Source organism: Alligator sinensis, unplaced genomic scaffold (assembly GCF_000455745.1).
Source record: "Alligator sinensis unplaced genomic scaffold, ASM45574v1 scaffold195_2, whole genome shotgun sequence".
Lineage (NCBI taxonomy): Eukaryota > Metazoa > Chordata > Crocodylia > Alligatoridae > Alligator > Alligator sinensis.
The window spans coordinates 449,393-467,358 of record NW_005842253.1 but is presented as its reverse complement, the minus strand read 5'-3'; the positions used below and the strand labels follow the sequence as shown (position 1 = coordinate 467,358).

The window sequence follows — 17,966 nt, the reverse complement described above, 5'->3', positions numbered from 1 at the left end:
GCAGGTTAGTCAGAATTTAGGCATTTGAGTTCAGGATAGCAATCTACAACAACCCTGTCTAACAATGTAGGTATCTAAGTTTTGGCTAGTAACATTATACATGCCCAGAGGTGCAGCCATCATTACATGATTAAGCAATTCAGTGCCCGGCCCAAACCAGAACCCGTTAGGATTTCATAAACTAGGCATCACTTTATCTAAGTCCTCTGAAGGGATGTTTATATAATACAGTGTTGTCCTGAGACATATCACATTGGCCCTGTGTACATTATTGCCTGAGCACCCTCTCCAAGTTCGCAGATGATACCAAATTATGGGGCAAAGTTAATACACCAGAGGGCAGGGAGCAGTTATGGGCCAACCTGGACAGGTTAGATCAATGGGCGGGGCATAATAGGATGCAATTCAACAAGATAAATGTAAGGTACTCCACCTAGAAAGGAGGAATCCCCAGCACAACTACAGGTTGGGGGATGTCCTCCTTAGCAGCTCAGAGGCTGAGAGAGATCTTGCAGTCATAGTTGACTCCAAGATGAACATGAGCTGGCAGTGCAACGAGGCCATCAACAAAGTCAATCGCACCTTGTCGTGTATTAATAGATTCATGACCAACAGATCGAAGGAGGTGATGCTCCCCCTCTATGTAGCACTAATCAGGCCGCAGTTGGAGTATTGCGTCCAGTTCTGGGCACTGCACTTCAGCAGGGATACAGAGGATCTGGAAAGGGTTCAGAGGAGGGCCACCCGCATGATTAGTGGTCTCTGTGAAAGACCCTATGAGGAGAGGTTGAGAGATCTGTATCTCTTCAGCCTATACAAAAGACGGCTGAGGGGTGACCTTGTGGCCGCCTATAAATTTGTCAGGGGAGGACAGCAGGGAATTGGGGATGCGCTGTTTTCCAGAGTGCCCCAGGGAGTAACTAGAAATAATGGGTGCAAACTAGTGGAGAGTAGATTTAGGTTAGACATTAGGAAGAAATTTTTTACAATAAGGGGGGCTAGAGTCTGGAATGGGCTTCCAAGAGAGGTGGTGCTATCACCTAACTTGGAGGTCTTCAAGAGGAGGCTTGACAATCACCTGGCTGGGGTCATCTGACCTTGGTCCTCTTTCCTGCCTGGGGCAGGGGGTCGGACACGATGATCCATTGGGTCCCTTTTGACTCTATAATCTATGAATTAAGAGCAGTACAACTGTGTAATATAGCCAAACTCTTCCTATTCACTGTACATATAATTTCAGTGCCTCACTTGGGTTTATTAATTCACAGAATCATAGAAAATTAAGGTTGGAAGGGACCTCTGAAGGTCACCTAGTCCAACGTCCTGCTCAAAGCAGGACCATCCCCAACTAGATCATCCCAGCCAAGCCTTTGTCTGTCTGGGTCTTAAAAACCTCCAAGGATGGAGAGTCCACTGCCTCTCTAGGTAACCTGTTACTACCCTTCTAGTGAGAAAATTCTTCCTCATATCTAACCTAAACTTCCCTTGCTGCAACTTGAGACCATTGCTCCTTGTTCTGTCATCTGCCACCACTGAAAACAGTCTAGCTCCGTCTTCTTTCAAACCTCCATTCAGGTACTTGAAGGCTGCTACTAAATCTCCTTTTCTCTAGACTAAATAAGCCTAGTTCCCTCAGCTTGTCCTCATAAGTCCTGTGCCCCAGGCCCTGAACCATTATTGTTGCCCTCCACTGGACTCTTTCCATTTTGTCCACATCCTTTATGTAGTGGGGGACCTGAAGCTGGACACTACTCCAAATGTGGCCTCACCAGTGCTGAATAGAGGGGGAAAATCACTTCCCTTGACCTGATGGGAATATTCCTACTAATGCAGCCCAGTTTGCCATTAGCTTTCTTTATAAGAGGGGCATACTACTGGCTCATATTCAGCTTATTGTCCACTGTAACACCCCAGGTCCTTTTTTGCAGAGCTTCTCCTTAGCCAGCCAACCCCCAGCCTGTACTGGTGCATGGGATTGTTCAGTCTTAAGTACAGGACTTTACACGTGTTCTTGTTGAACCTCATGAGATTTCTGTTGGCCCAATCCTCCAATTTGTCTGGGTCATACTGAATTCCACACACTCATCTAGCAGCATAAAAATTAGGCATGGCAGTGCCCAGCATCACCAATCTTTTTGTGGATCTGGGTCTTACTGAATTGAAAGTTGATATTTTAAGTTGTGTAGACATTTTTGAAAATTTTGCTTTGTATAGCACACTTAAAGAAGTACCCTTTCAGGGAGGCAGACAAATAGCATTTAGAAATGTATAAATTCAAGGTAATACCTCAAATTTCATCAATTTCAATACAAGGAAGGAGAGGCTTTCACTAAATAGGAAAGTCGTTGGTAAGTCTGTAGATGACTGAGGAAGCTAATCCAAGATCCACATGTTCCATTGTAGATGTGCCAAATAGTTCTGGGAGGTGATGTTGGGTCATAGCCATTTCTTTGATTTGGAGCATAGACAGTGTGATCCCACTAGATGTGGATTTCCAATAAGGTAAAATGAGACAGACTGTTCAGGCACTTTTTTCTAGTCTATTCCCCTTATAGGTGAGCAGAGAGGATCCTCAATAGGCCCGCTCAATTCTGATTGCAACTGCTGAATTACGTATCTGAGTTCCAAGTACAAAATAGCCATCATAGAGTCACTGCTTCTGTGTAAGTCTGTGACTAGGGGCTCACAATAATCACTGGCACCTGCCCCCATTGCCACTCACCCGCTGTCATAGGACTTGCTTTTGAGGGAGGACACCTGTGTGTGCCTTCTTTTAATGTGGCCATTTCATATCAGCAACCATACAGTGTTTTGCAAGGAGAAAACCTTAATCTGATGGCAAAGGAAACCCAGAACATCAGAGGTTTCTGTTCTACTGCAGCCTTCATCTGTCTTTGCAGCCATTGTGAAATATTCTTGCGTCACCTGTCTGCTATACTGTTGAGGACTTTTATATTTTTGCATCACTATTAATCTGGAAACCTTGCTCACACCATTGCTGTCATGAGTGACCCCACCAAGAGTACCAAACTCCAAATGGCGTCACTTTTGAGGTCATTGGTAGCACACACATGCCTTCACTATGGCAAGGTTCAGATCCATGGGAGGAAAGCTATATCCTATATTCTAAGCATAGAAAATTAATTGTAGACCCGAAAAAAAATTCTGAAGTTAATATGAACCAGAAGTTAAAATAATTTGTGGTAAAAGTCAACAAGTGCTTAATAACAAGTATATTGGTGGAAATCAGAATGGTTTTATGAGTGATTCAGACGCAAAAGTCAGGCTATATTTGTAATGATTATTGTCCTTAATAGTTCAATTAGCACTGATCATAGATTTGTAAGAAATATACTAGAGAAATAACAAAGCAAAAAAAGTGAAGGTGTGTTGTTACGTGCCAATGGTATTTATTGTGCCAGCAAACTACAACTCAGTAAGAGGGACTGCCAGTAAAATATTGCAAAGTGACTGAAATGATTCTGGATAATCAGAAATTACTCTCCAAGATTGGAAACATTGGATTTTTGGACTAACTAAATTTTTGGACCAAACTGAGATAGTCGAAACTATAATCCATTTTACATGGAAGATTCCAGCTACCCCAGGTATCTGCTCAGCAACAAATGTAGCTCAAAGTCACATCAGAAAGGTTAATGTCTTAGAAAACATCTTTATTATTCAAAAAAAACCTAGGAATTGTCCTGAACCTACTTTATAGTATTGTATTTATTTGCTTACAGCGCACACTTTTTTCTCAGTGTTAGCTGCTGGAAATTGCCTGGTCCCTCTTCTGTAGGTGTGCTGGCCATTGGCATTGCCTGCCAAATCAGCTGAGGGCCCACCCAGCTCTAGAAGTGGGACTGGGCAGTTTACCAGCTGACTTGGACCCTCAGCTGAATTATCTGGTGCTGCTGGCTGTTTTAGGGGTTTAGGGGAAAGGATTGTTTGTTTTTTCATTCTGCCTTATAAAAGCAAATTGTATGTTGTATGTGGGGGGCATATGGTGTCTGAGAAAATACGGTAATAGAGCGGATGTGATAAAGAATATGGGAATAACAAAGATGTTTGGACAATGAGCTACATGAGTTCAATATACGAAAGAATAGATTTTACAGAATATTGAATCTCCATAATAAATAACACAATAATGAACTCATTTCACTATTTGCCTTGCAGTAGTGAAATTCCTTTGGTGACAGTAATAATAAAAGAGCAAGTATAAAATATAGAAGGCAGTGATTAGCACAGTGTGATCAAGATTACATCTTGTGATGGTTGAAAAGCCTGTATACCATCTACACTCTCAAATTACCATTCCTCTGAAACAGAAGAATACAAACTATTCTTGAAGTATAGCTAATATTTCTTTATAAGGAACTACTTAAAGATTTAAACAGAAAGTCTATGTGGGGTGACGAAAGAGAAAATCAGAAAGAGAGTCTACTGAGAAGAATGAGAGACTGGGGAGAGAAAACCAGTTGGTGGAAATGGGCGCTATTGGAAGAGTTGTCAAGGGTCATTTTAACATACCTGCTGTCCTAAAAAGAGGGTTATGCTATAGAAACCAATTAAGGCATAACTTAAAGATAAATGCAAAATGCACAGTTTAAGATAAGTCACCAGTACTGAGCTAGGCAAAAAGAGTATTTGAATTGGTTTGATCCATTTAAGTTCCAGATGTCTACATGTCAGGTAGATGAGGCCCGAGGCAAAAAAAAAACACAATAGCAGTTTAATTTTATGTACCTTGACTGATAAGTCTAATTCAGGAAATGATAAATAGCTGGACACCTAATTTGTTTGCAAATAAAAAGTGATAGATTCTTTTTTAATGAGTTGATCTGTGTACCCAATCTTTTTTTTCCACCTTGAATGAGTAATAGGTATTTAGTGTTAATTTAGGCAGACTAGATCAAGTGGACTATGAACAGAGTTGACAAATATATACTTTCACATTGCTCACTGTTTGCAGTTACTTTGTCATTTCTATTTAGGTACATTAGAACTAACCTGTTATTGCATCATATCTCTTGTTCACTTCTGTTCACATCTTTTGTTCTGAGGAGGTGAAAATTATATCAAAATTATTTTGCAAGGGCAAGTTTCAGCAATTAGCATAGATGTTTCCATGTGGTTTGTTACCACTATTGTGCAAAAGTATAGTTTTAATAGAAATGTAGAACTACTTTTGTTTTGATTAAATGTATATACAACATGGTGGTAATGAATGAAAATACTGACTAGTTAAACAAAGTACCCATACAGATGTTTGGTCTCCTGAGAGAGATTCTCCCAGGAGCCATTTCACTCCAGTTGCTCCTAAGGTGTTGTTCTCCCAGAGTGGCTCAGGGAGAAAAATCATGAACACCTGTACTCGTGTGGTTTCTGTATGTCTGTATGTATCCAAACTGAAGCTTGTGAAGGGTGTTCATTAATTAGATGAGTGGCCTCATAAGTCTGCACTAAAAATTTGCACTGAAATGCAGAGACTTTTTTTCAAAGTACAACTTAAACAAGGTGTAGGAGGAGTTGCAGTTTGGATATTACCAGTAATTTAAATAATTTAGGATTTTCAATATATTGAATTGATAAATAAAGGTAATTGAAGTAACATATAGTTATTAATTACTATCAAATATATTTAAGTGCCTGTTAGTAAACTTAGCTGCAGAAGTCAGTGGCTGTGTCTACATGAGAAGCTGACCTCACAGTAGCCCAAGACTGCTACGCAGTAGCGTCACATGGCAGAACCCGTGATGCAATGCTACTGCACAGTAGTCTCGGTGCTACTGTACACTAGTAGCATCACAGAAAAGCCATTTGGCACTACTACACAGTAACTTGTGTTACAGTGCAGTCATTTAGTACTTGTTTATACAACTATAGTCAGCATCTCACATAGACCTGGCCACTACGTAGTAAAAGTTTCCAGTTAAAGCTGGCTCCCTCAGAGTCTGCAGGCAGGCTCTTAGATATGCCTTCTGTATTAAAAAAAGAGGGGGGGGGGGGGGACGGTGTTCCAAAGCAAAGTGTATAGTTTACATTGTTTTGCACGCCCACGCACATGAATTATTTCCTATGGGATACCATTAGCTTCCTAAGTAAAAATAAAGGTTTCTTAGCATTTCATGGGATATGTGAGGCCGCTAATGACCAGAACATACGTACATGTTAATTTTGTTTTTACAGAACACAAATGGAATCTTATTTTACTTTCCACACACAACTGTAACTTTTGGTACTTAAATAGTCTTCAGTTTGGCTCTCAACATAAAAGTATATATACAGCCACTAAACACGTTCAAAGTGTTGCAGTCTAGCTGGACAGGTACCGAACAGCGACCTGCATGAGCATATGGTGTATAAGGCCAGGTTAATTACAAATTAGTAGCAGTCAACAGCCCGTGACTAGCGGGGGTTAGACTCTAGCAGGAAGAGGGCAACCCTTCCATTTTTTAGCCCCGCAGCACAGTGTTCAGGGCATTTGCCTAGGAAGCTGGAGACTCCAGGTCAAGCACCCTACACACAGAGAAGTGTTGAACTTCCATCTCCTGCTTCCCAGCCTCATGCGCTTACCAATAGGCCACAAGTTAGGTTATTATCCAGACCCGTCTCCCAGGCAAGTGTCCTGACTTGGCACTTGGGTGAGAAGACCAGGAGGCCTTTCTCCAGCTTGCAGCAGATGCATCCAAATCTTTGCATAAATGCCAAAAATTACAGTTATGCAGCAGACTTCTGCCCTTTATATGTACTGGTATAAGGAATATTGTTGCACTGGGCCAGAATTTGGCAAGAGAAGTGTACCAGAGTTGTACTGAATCCTTTTAATGCAGAAGTTGATTTTTACTCCTCATAGTACTTATGAAAAAGCATAGTGCTGTTACTTGTACCCAAGTATAATTTTCAGTTATGACTAAAGATTAAATAATTATATTCAAAGGAACTGTTGAAACTCTGAAGAAAACCAAGAGAGCTATGTCTGAATTTGTATTTATAAAAAGGTCCATACCTAATATCTGAATCCTCCCTTACTTCATTGCTACATAAATGAATTCAGTAAGTTATCCCCTTTTCTACCCAATAAGAATGCTTTTATGTAAAATTATTGTCCTCCTGTCTAGAGTTATTGCAGTTGCTCATTTACTGTGTTCCCTCTGACTGAAATATGGCAGCTAATAGACTACATTTTACTAATGGAAAATTAATAAGTGTTCTTGACAGTCAGGTTTATAAATATGTAAAATATTTTTAATTGTAGTTAGCAAAATAGGCAGGTAATCAATAATATCAGACGTGACAAACATACTGTTGACATGCACTATAGTCAGAAGGATTGGTAAGAGATAAGGACTTCCTGTCAGCAATGGCCTATGCTAATTAATATTCAGACGTTGTCATGTTCGATGATAAATGGATTCCTTGAACTATATTGATATAGTAGGTTAAACATTGAAAAAGTTGGATTGAACTTTGAGTTTAAATATTCATTAAAGCTAATTATGGATTTTATGACTACATGAATTACAGTTTCTGTGTCATCATTGGCAATTTATTTTGAATTTATTTAAAGCAATCTTCATAATATAATATTAGCTTTATCACAGTTTGTGAGGTAATGCAGTAAATATTTACTCTGAACATTAATTAAATTTTATTCAGAGTACATCCTTTGTGAATCTTACACAATTGATTTTAAAAAGCTCCACATCAATACCTATATAAAAAAACCCACATATGAATGTATAACTGTAGAGATTTTTATGTCAGGATTTCCATCTAGTTTCTATTCACTGCACTCCTAAAAAGTGGTGCTTCTTCAATGCCAAATGTGTAATGCAAGAACTCTCCTTTTGTTTTTGCTGTTAACAGCACTCTCTTCAAACTAGGTTTTTGGCATGAGAAATATGAAAAAGATATAATATTGTATTGAATATCTATTGAGAACCTAATTAAGGACTAAAATAAACCTGTTGGCACCAAATTATTGGCAAAATAAAATTTTCATATATAAAACATTATTAATATAAATAAAATAAAATAATTTTAATTTTAATTTTGCTCTTAGGAATGTATGTGGGGGAGGGAAAATATGTATAGATGTATTAATATCACCCACTAACATACTTTAGTTTACAGTTAGGTTGCTGTAGTCAGAAATATAATTTCAGTACAAAAACTTTTACTGATAGAAACGTTACATATAAGTATCTTCTTTAATGGTTACTTCCATTCCTTTTTATGTTGAAGTTTTCTGAAAACACTCTCTAAAGCAGTGATTCTCAACCTTTTTAGACTCAAGGTGCCCCTTGAAAAATGACAGTTCTTAGTTTTCACTTGTTTCTTGACCACAGAAAAATAACAGAAATTCTTCTGCACAGTACCGCAACACCCTGGTTGAGAATCATAGCTTTAAAGGCAAATCATTAATAGAAACAGTACTACTGTGCAAAAATTACCTTCCACGTTTGAATGACAGCTTAAGTCTTAACACACTAGCCAAAGTTAAAAAAAAAAAAAATCAAAATCTGTTATAGTATCTTAGAATGTGTAAACTAGCATTGATGATAGACATTTGCTAATTTCTGGGAGTTCACAAAAAATGCTTTTTGTCCCAGACACACAGTACTTTCTTATATGGCCATGCTCTGTCCTTTCTTGTTCATCTGCAAACATTGACCTCCTTTTGCTCTACATCTAGAAGTAGCTTCTTTGCTGTAGATTTTAGTTAATCTGTGGCAGTGGGACTTCTTACAAACACATCCATAGATATGCATGTCTAGCAAAAATCCCTGTCATGGAATACCTTTGAAAGAAATGGGGAAAGATCCAGTTCAACTTCTTCTATCTAAGCTTTTTTTCTGTACTCAAAAGATCTGTCAATTAGAAGGGAGTCAGGTTAGATTAAACCTTAAAAATTCCTCTTTGAATTCCTTTGAAATTCTAAACTGTTTTCTAGATTTGCACATAACTTCCCAGAAAATACCTTTTTTACTATGAAGGCAAGTTGGGTAATTTTTTAGTGATTCCATACCTAAATGAGAGATTTACCCTTCTTTAGATGTAATTTTGAATAACCTGTAACAATGGGAATATTAATGATACCTATGTATTATCTGTGAATGGTCTTGGTCATAATGTGTAAAATAGTTTTTACATGCCAGCCCAAATATAATCAGTGTGTATCTGTGTGGATATATATATACATATCTCTATACACCAACACACATGTTAAGCCAAATAAATACAGTGAAAATGTATATGTATGTACACACACACACACACACACACACACACACACACACACACACACACACACACCCCTCTACATACATATATACATGTGTATATATGCATAAATACAGTGATATGTGTGTGTGTATATATATGTGTATAAAGATATGTCTGTATAATATGAGGGAGGAGTTGGATGACTAAGGTGATTGGAATGATGTTTTCAGTTTCTAGTTCGTAAATTCAATGTTTGCTTTTGCTAGTGGAGAATTAAGTTAGTTTATCACAGTTAGTTTGTGGTAGACAGAGATTTGGGTACCTTTGCTGATTTTTTTTCTTAGATCTTTTAACACCTTTACCACTATTGAACACAAGATATTTTGATACAGTTGCAGAACTCAGATGAATAGAGGAATTGGCACTTCAGTGGTTGTCTCTTTATTTCTCTAGAATATACCAGGGAAGTAACATGCGCTCACTTGTCAACCCCAAGGAACTGCCGTGCATGGTTCCTCTAAGTTGTTTTGTTTTGTTCCCCTCGTTTAATGAATTTATGGGAATGCTGTGAAAGAGATACCTATTGGGCTTCTTTACATTGATGGTGCTTGAGTTTTATAGCTGTTTCATCAAGTATCAACGGTATAGTTTTAATATTTTCTTCATGTGTATCTTAGGCATGCGTGAAAACAAGTTGGCTAAAGTTAAGTCCAGAGAAGGTTAGGGTAATACTGGTAGGTTAGATCAGAATAAATTGTGGAGAAAACAGCTGTCCATTCACCTGAAGATGGTGGGGTGACTGTGTCTATACCAATCATACGGTTGGTCCAGTAAAAGACAGCACCCCCAAGAATTCTTGCCTTTCACGTATCTCCTAGACCATCCCAGCAACAGCATCTCCTTAACAATATGGAAACTTGTTGTGCTTACTGAAAATGGTAGTTGCATAATGTAAACTGAATAAACATGTCAGATAGATAAACCTTGCTTCAAAAATATAAAATAATTAACCATGCATCATAGTAAAAGTACCTGTCCACTTTTATTGTAGAGCCTATACAACAGTACAAGTTATACTTTATTTTAGCTTTCTAATAATTGCTAGAATGATCAATTAAAAAAACTACTAAGATGCAATAAAAATGTATTTCTTCTTGTTGTGTCCATTTGCAAGCGTTTTTCAAAGAATAAGTTATAATTGGGGTTTCAGACTATTTATTATTGATTTACATTTTAAAATGTATTATATATAGTCTGTATAAGAGCCAAAGGGAAAAAACGGGTCTCTTTTTAAGAAGTGTGGTGAGGAGATATTCAACTATATGAATTGGAGTGCTGGAGTTCTAATGCAAATAATTTATCTGTGTTGTTGATGTACTCTTATCATGTAATAAGAAACAAAGTGGTATTAATATAGAATCATAGAAAATTAGGGTTGGAAAGGACCTCAGGAGGTCATCTAGTCCAACCTCCTGCTTAAAGCAGGACCAGCCCCAACTAGATCATCCAGCTAGACAAAGCTTTGGCTGGGGTCTTAAAAACCTCCAAGGATGGAGAGTCCATTGTCTCTCTGGGTAATCTGTTCCAATGTTTTACTACCCTCCTAGTGAAAAAAATATTCCTAATATCTAACCTAAACTTCCCTTGCTGCAACTTGAAACCACTGCTCCTTGTTCTGTCATCTGCCACCACTGAGAACAGTCCAGCTCCATCCTCTTTTGAGCTCCCCTTCCAGTAGTTGAAAGCTGCTATTAAATCCCCTCTTGGTCTTCTCTTCTCTAGACAAAATAAGCAAATAGTTCCAGGAGGTGATGTTGGATCACAGCCCTTTCCTTTTGATTTGGATCACAGATGGAATGATCCCACTGGATGTGGTTTTGCAGTCAGATGAACTGAGACAGACTGTTTAGGGCACTTTCTTCTAGTCTACTCCCCATATGGAGTGAACAGAGAGGATCCTAAATAGGCCTGCTCAGTTCTGATTGCAGCTGCTGAATTTTATACATCTGTCTTAGTTCCAAGTACAAAACAGCCATCATAGTCACTGCTTCTGTGCAAGTCTGTGACTAAGGGCTCACAGTAATTACTAGCACCTGCCCCCATTGCCACTCGCCCACTGCCATAGGACTTGCTTTTGAGGGAAGACACCTGTGTGTGCCTTCTTTTAATGTGGCCATTTCATATCAGCAACCACACGATATTTTGCCTTCATCTGTCTTTGCAGCCATTTTGAAATATTCTTGCTTCACCTGTCTGCTACACTGTTGAGGACTTTTTTATTTTTGCATCACTATTAATCTGGAAACCTTGCTGTCACTATTGCCACCATGAGTGACCCTACCAAGAGTACCAAACTCCAAATGGCGTCACTTTTGAGGTCATTGGTAGCACACAAGTGCCTCCACTATGGCAAGGTTACAATCCATGGGAGTAAAGCTATATTCTACCATAGAAAATCAATTGTAGAACAAAAAAAAATTCTGAAGTTAATATGAACCAGGAGTTAAAATAATTTGTGGTAAAAGTCAGCAAGTGCTTAATAACAAATATATTGGTGGAAATCAGAATGGTTTTGTGAGTGATTCAGACACAAAAGTCCAGCTTTATTTGTAATGATTATTGTCCTTAATAGTTCAATTAGCACTGGTCATAGATTTGTAAGAAATATACTAGCAAAATAAAAATATGATGAAGATATTGAGCAAAATTGGCCTCGTAACTGACCCCGGGGCACTCCACTTGATACCAGCTGCAAACTAGATATTGAGCCGTTGATTATTACCTTTTGAGCCCAATGCCCCTGCCAGTTTTTTATCCCCCTTATAGTCCATTCATTCAGCCCACACTTCCTTAGCCTACCTGCGAGAATGCTGCAGGAGACTGTATCAAGGCCTTGCTAAAATCAAGGTACACCACATCCACTCGTCTCCCCTCATCCACAAAGCCAGTCATCTCAGCATAGAAAGCAGTCAGGTTGGTCAGGTATGACTTGCCCTTGGTGAATCCATGCTGACTGTTCATAATCACCTTCTTTCCTTGAGGATCTGCTCCGTGATTTTTCCAGGGACTGAGATGAGGCTGACTGGTCTGTGGTTCCCTGGAGCCACTTTATTCCCATTTCTTTAAATATGGACACTGTTTGCCCTTTTCCAATCATCCAGGACCTTTCCTGATTGCCATGAGTTTTCAAAGATGATGGCCAGTGTGGCATCTCATCAGCCAACTCCCTCAGCACCCTCAGGTGCATCCCATCCACCCCCCTTGGACTATGTATATGTCCAGTTTTTTCTAAACAGTCTCTCTAACCTGTTCTTTCACCCCGAGGGCTATTCACCTCCTCCCCAAACTGTGCTGCCTGGTGCAGTAGTCTGGGAGCTGACCTTGCCTGTGAAGACCAAGGCGAAAAAGGCATTGAGTACGTCAGCCTTTTCTACATCCTCTGTCACCAAGTTGCCTCCCCCATTCAGTAAGGGACCCACTCTTTACATTTTCCTCCTCTTGCTACAGACATGCTTATAGAAACCCTTCTTGTTACCCTTCACATCCCTTGCTAGCTGCATCTCCAGTTGTGCTTTGGACTTGCTGACTTCATTCCTGTGTGCCCAAGCAATGCACCCTAGTTATTTGTCCAAGTTTCCACTTCTTATAAGCTTCCTTTTTGTGATTTAGTGTACTGAAGAGTTCCCTGCTAAGCCAAGCTGGTTTTCTGCCATACTTGCTAGTCTTCCTGCATATTGGGATGCTGTGTATTTGTTCCTGCACTCTCAGCAAGGTTTCTTTGAAGTACAGCCAGCTCTCCTAGGCTTCTATCCCCCTCAGTCTGGCTTCCAATGAATTCCCTGAGTGAGTCAAAGTCTGCTTTTCTAAGTCCAGGGTCCTTACTCTGCTGCTTTCCATTCTTCGTTTCCTCAGAATCCTGAACATAACCTGATCTAGAAAAGAATTTATCTGCGAGTGAGGCCCTGAAAGAAAGCTTTTTGCTTATTTTCCCTGTAACCATAGCAGTAGATAACATCTGTACTCTTCATCATGTTTATTGGTTGCCACTTATGTATGTGAACCTAATTAAGTCTGTTTGAATGCAAAAGGCAATGATAGCCATAATTTCCATTCCATTCAAGTTTTACCTCTGGTTAGTGTTGTGTTTAAGATTAATATACTAGTATCTACTGAATCCAGACTCAAAGCACATCTTTAATATTGCCAGCATCAAAATCTGACAGAGGAGCTGTAAGATATTATTTAGTTATTACTAGTAAACCTCTATGCGCATTACAAATACAGTTAAAACTGTATTAATGCATTAAACATTGATTAGCAAACCAAACAATATGCTACACTGTTCTACATAACAGCCATGTAGTCCTTTTGAGAGGATGGAATCAGATCTGTAGAAGTGGAGCAATGCACAAAATTACATTCAGAAAGTAAACCTGTAATCTGAATGCTAATAGCAATGGTTTTATTCTATAGAACCATCGTATCTACAACTAGAAAGCAGTGTTCTGATAATGGCTGGACAATGGGTCTCCTAAATCCCAATAACCTACTACATCAATTACTCCATCAACTCAAGTGGAAGGCAACTGTGTGGTAGAAATGAAGGTTCCAGCTCTGCTGAGAAGTGATGCGATTCTATACAGAGTTTCCAGATGTTTTAGTTTACTCTCCTAAAACCTAGGGAAACATGCACACAATATTTAAATAAAAGACCATTATTCAGGTTAAAAGGTGAAGCGCATAATAGCTTTTGAAACCTGATTCCAGTCCCTTAGTGCATATGTGGATTACTTTCATGATCATATGCTAATCCAAAGCTGTTCCAATAAAGTAAAACTGAAGTAAATCTAGGACTTTAATTTTAGCCCCAGTCAAAGCTAAATTCTAGTTTTTGTCCATTTCTAAAGGAGTTGAAATAGCATTAATTCCTCCAGTGAAGTATTTTTTTAAGGTTTAAAAACTTAATTAGTGTCAGATCTATCTGAAATTTACTGTACAAGTAGATGTCTGAAATTCCATATCAATCTTCACTAGCTTGGATCATTAAGAGTTGATCCATTTGCTACTTTATATAGCCTCTCTTTGTACCATAGATCAGATTGCAGTTATTGTCATTTGAATCAATATTTGTTTTGTAAACTTTACATTACAGTTAGTCCCTCTAAATAAATAACAAAATTAAAGGCTGGACCATGATAGTCTTACATTTGAAAGTACTTAGTGATTTCAACAGGATGGGGACTATTCATGTTGTGAGGCACTATTCAATTTAAGAATATTACAATCTGACATTATTAAATAATTCAAGGCTATAGTTTACTCATACTGGGCACGTCTACATGTTCATTAATGCACTTTTGCTAATTTGCATTATATTTAGTAGTTTCATTGTGAGGTACTAGGAGAAGGTGCATTAGCCTATTTTAATGTGCATTAACGAAAGAGTGCTTTTTTGTGATGCTTTAGTGCACGTTAAAATAGGCTAATACACATTAAAGTGCATATGCAGACACACCCACTGGGTAGTACTTTTATTTTGAAGTCTGATCCACTTCAGTAGAATTACTTCTGAAGTAAGATTTATCGTGGTTTGGCCTGCAGTTTTGAAATATAATATCACATTGTTGTACTCTTTGTTTGGTTATCCTCACTGTAACTTAATTTTAGCAAAAAAGGTATTCTTCAAACAAATTTCTCAAAACTGAGCTCCTTCTTTGCTGTTTCTTATAAGAGTTACCAGTGTATACTGTAAAGGGCAGGCATTTTAAACACCAAACCTTCTGTATTTCAGATTAATCAACAGATTTTTCATGTGTGACTTAGTTGTTTTCCAAAATTAGCTTGGATATTTCATGTAATGTTGGTTAGGGATTTTAATCTGTATGAATGGAGTGAAGTAAGAAAAACCTTTTCTATAAGGCCAATGTCTACAACCATGTTACTCTTGAAGAGTAATCTCCTGGGTTTGCAAAAAGCGAGACCCTGAATATAATCAAAATTTAACCATGAGGTAGCATTTTCTTTTATTATTAATGAAACTGTATTAAGAAATTAAATAACTGATCTTGGTTTCTTTTCTTTTTCTGTTTATTTTCTTTTACTTTTTCTTTTTGTATCATTTTCCCCATGGCAATCTGTCCTTGTTGCAGAATAGTTAACCTTGAGTCCTATACAAGAATATGTCCTGCTTTTTCTTATTTGCCACCTCCATATAAAAAAATGGAGCAGGCTGCCTGGGTCACAAGGAAGTGTACTCATCAATTAAATGTGTGACAGTGTTTTCCGTTGGATGAACTAATATGTCAAGGAGATGGGCAGGACCTCATGTTTGTGCTTTTGACAAATCAGCAAATGTTTAATCTCTAGATGTGCAGCTTCTCATAAATAATGCAGCAATCACTGAGCCAAAACACTACTCTGCCAGGAGGGTCTCTCTGTCACTAGAGAGGCAAAAAGACGAAACAAAACTAAATCATCCTTTTTGTTTAATGCATTGGTTCTTTTACACTTGCCAGTGAGACTTTGTGGCCTGCTATTGTTTCCTCGGATTCCTCTTAACTCGGTAGATGATTAAAAAGTTACCAATCATGAAAAATCTAAAGATTTAGGTTTTCAGCTATAAAATCTATTAGAGGAAGTTGTATCTTTCTTTCTTTCTTTCTTTCTTGATATTCTATAGACCTGTTCTAACATGTCTTAAATCCCCATTTACTAACTAGAAGAAAACAAGAAACACAGTGTACACTTGGAAAGATATTAAAACAATCCTGATGATGATAACCACTGTTATGGATGAAAACTTATCCCCACTTAAGGCAGTGGTAACTCTCCCATTGATGTAAATGGAACTGGAATTTCACTGTACCTTTCATACTCCATGCCCCAAAATAAAATAGAAGAATTAGAATATTTAGGTAGTGAAGTCAAGCACCCCAAGCAGTTACAAGTTAGAAAGTGCCAGAATTGAGCTTGCCTAAACAATTTTAATTTGGCCCCCTTATGCATGTCATCATGAATGCTCCAGTATTGTGGGAGGGGGTTCACTTCTTAAGCTTTGGTTAATTTTTTTAAAATGCTATTGACACTCCATGGAACTATAAGAATATTGCAATATTAGCTTGATTACAAGATGTTTCTGCCACTTCAACAAACATCATAACAGACTGTGGTAGATGGTTGTTCACTTCTTTACAGATCTCTTTGTAGGCGTGTATGGAGAGAGACAGATGTCCTGGACATGTTTCAGCTATTTTTGGACAGCAAAAGAATTGAGACTCAAGAGTAATAGATTCAATTCCAGATTCTTTAGAGAAGTATACTGAGATGTCCAGACTAGGAGGTACAACCCAGTTGGAGGTCACAGCATTTAAAGGTGTAATCATGCATACCACAGAAATTCTATAACTACACATTAACTTGAATCGGAAATGTGGTATAAGTGCTGCAGTTGGTCCCCAAGCCTGGAAGTGGCATTGAACCACTCAAAAGATTGGGAACAACCATTCTAGTGTTTACAGGACCTTTGCCCTTCTCTTTTCTGCTATTCTAATCATATCTCTACTTCCTCAGTTCTTGGTCCCTTCCTCTAGAAATCCCACCTACCTTTCAGAGTTCCTCAGCCCTACACATTTAAATCATAGTGGTTTTTCATTTTTCATCCACTGTAGGCAGTGTTGCCAACTCCTGAAAACAAATTCACTAGGCAAACCTCAAAAAACTACTAGATGTCACTAGAGATACTGTCTGAAGTCCTCAAAAATGTCACTTAGTTGTTTATGATGTATTCTACATAGTAAACTGTTACAGGATGCATAATACATGCATTCAGACATACATTTTGTAATTAAAACCAGTGACAAAATCACTAATGGCATCTTTGCATGTGCTCCAGAGTTTTGGGGGCAGGAGAATACTTTACTTGGAGTGGGTCCCTGGAGCCACTCTAAAGCACCCACAAAATCTCATGTATTCAATGTCCCGTATTTCAGTACAGCAGTGGGGACGTTTTAACTAAAGCTCATTCAGTGAGCTTTAGTTAAAGTATCCTCACTGCCATTTTGAAGCATGGGGATGCTGAATACACATGACGCTAAGGCTGCTGGAGCATGCTAATTAGCTTGATTAATCATGCTAACTAGCTTGATTAATTGAGTCTGCTCCAACGCATGCTGATTAGCAAGCATTGGAGCAGGTGCCCTTAGTTGGCAACAATGTGCCTGGCCACCAGGAGCAGAAGGACTGATTTAAGTTCCAGTGCCTAAGAGAAGCAATTATAGGTAAAGCTTTGCTTACCTCCTATAGTCTTGCTCAGTGAATATTGTAAATGCTGCTGTTTTCCGTATAAGATGGGATATTGAGAATACCATGATTATTGTTTCCTTTACTGTCAGTGAAGAACCAGTAGAGGCAATGACCAACCTCAGATGGCCCTTCTACAAACTGTGTCAGCTTAGTATAGCTGGTTATGGCTGACAAAATATCATTGTTAGTGAATATTTTTGCAGCCACAATAATACATATGCCATAGTCACTTAACAAGAGGATTGGAAACCTAGAATTTTGAATGTAGTGCAGTTACAGTACAGCACAATTATAGTATTTTACAGTTTTAGGAAGCAACATGTATTTTCAAATACAAGGAAAAACATAAGTTTAATCAATGGGCAAATGACAGTTATTTTAAATTATTTAATGGAATTATGTGCAGGTACCTAATGCATTATTTAATGAGAAAG

General features: G+C 38.3%; 1 protein-coding gene across 1 annotated transcript in view; it reads left to right on the top strand.

Annotated features, from left to right (window-relative positions):
- INPP5A (inositol polyphosphate-5-phosphatase A) overlaps positions 1 to 17,966 on the top strand; it is a 230,021-nt gene that overhangs the window by 204,028 nt on the left and 8,027 nt on the right. The gene's annotated exons all lie outside the window — the stretch shown is intronic.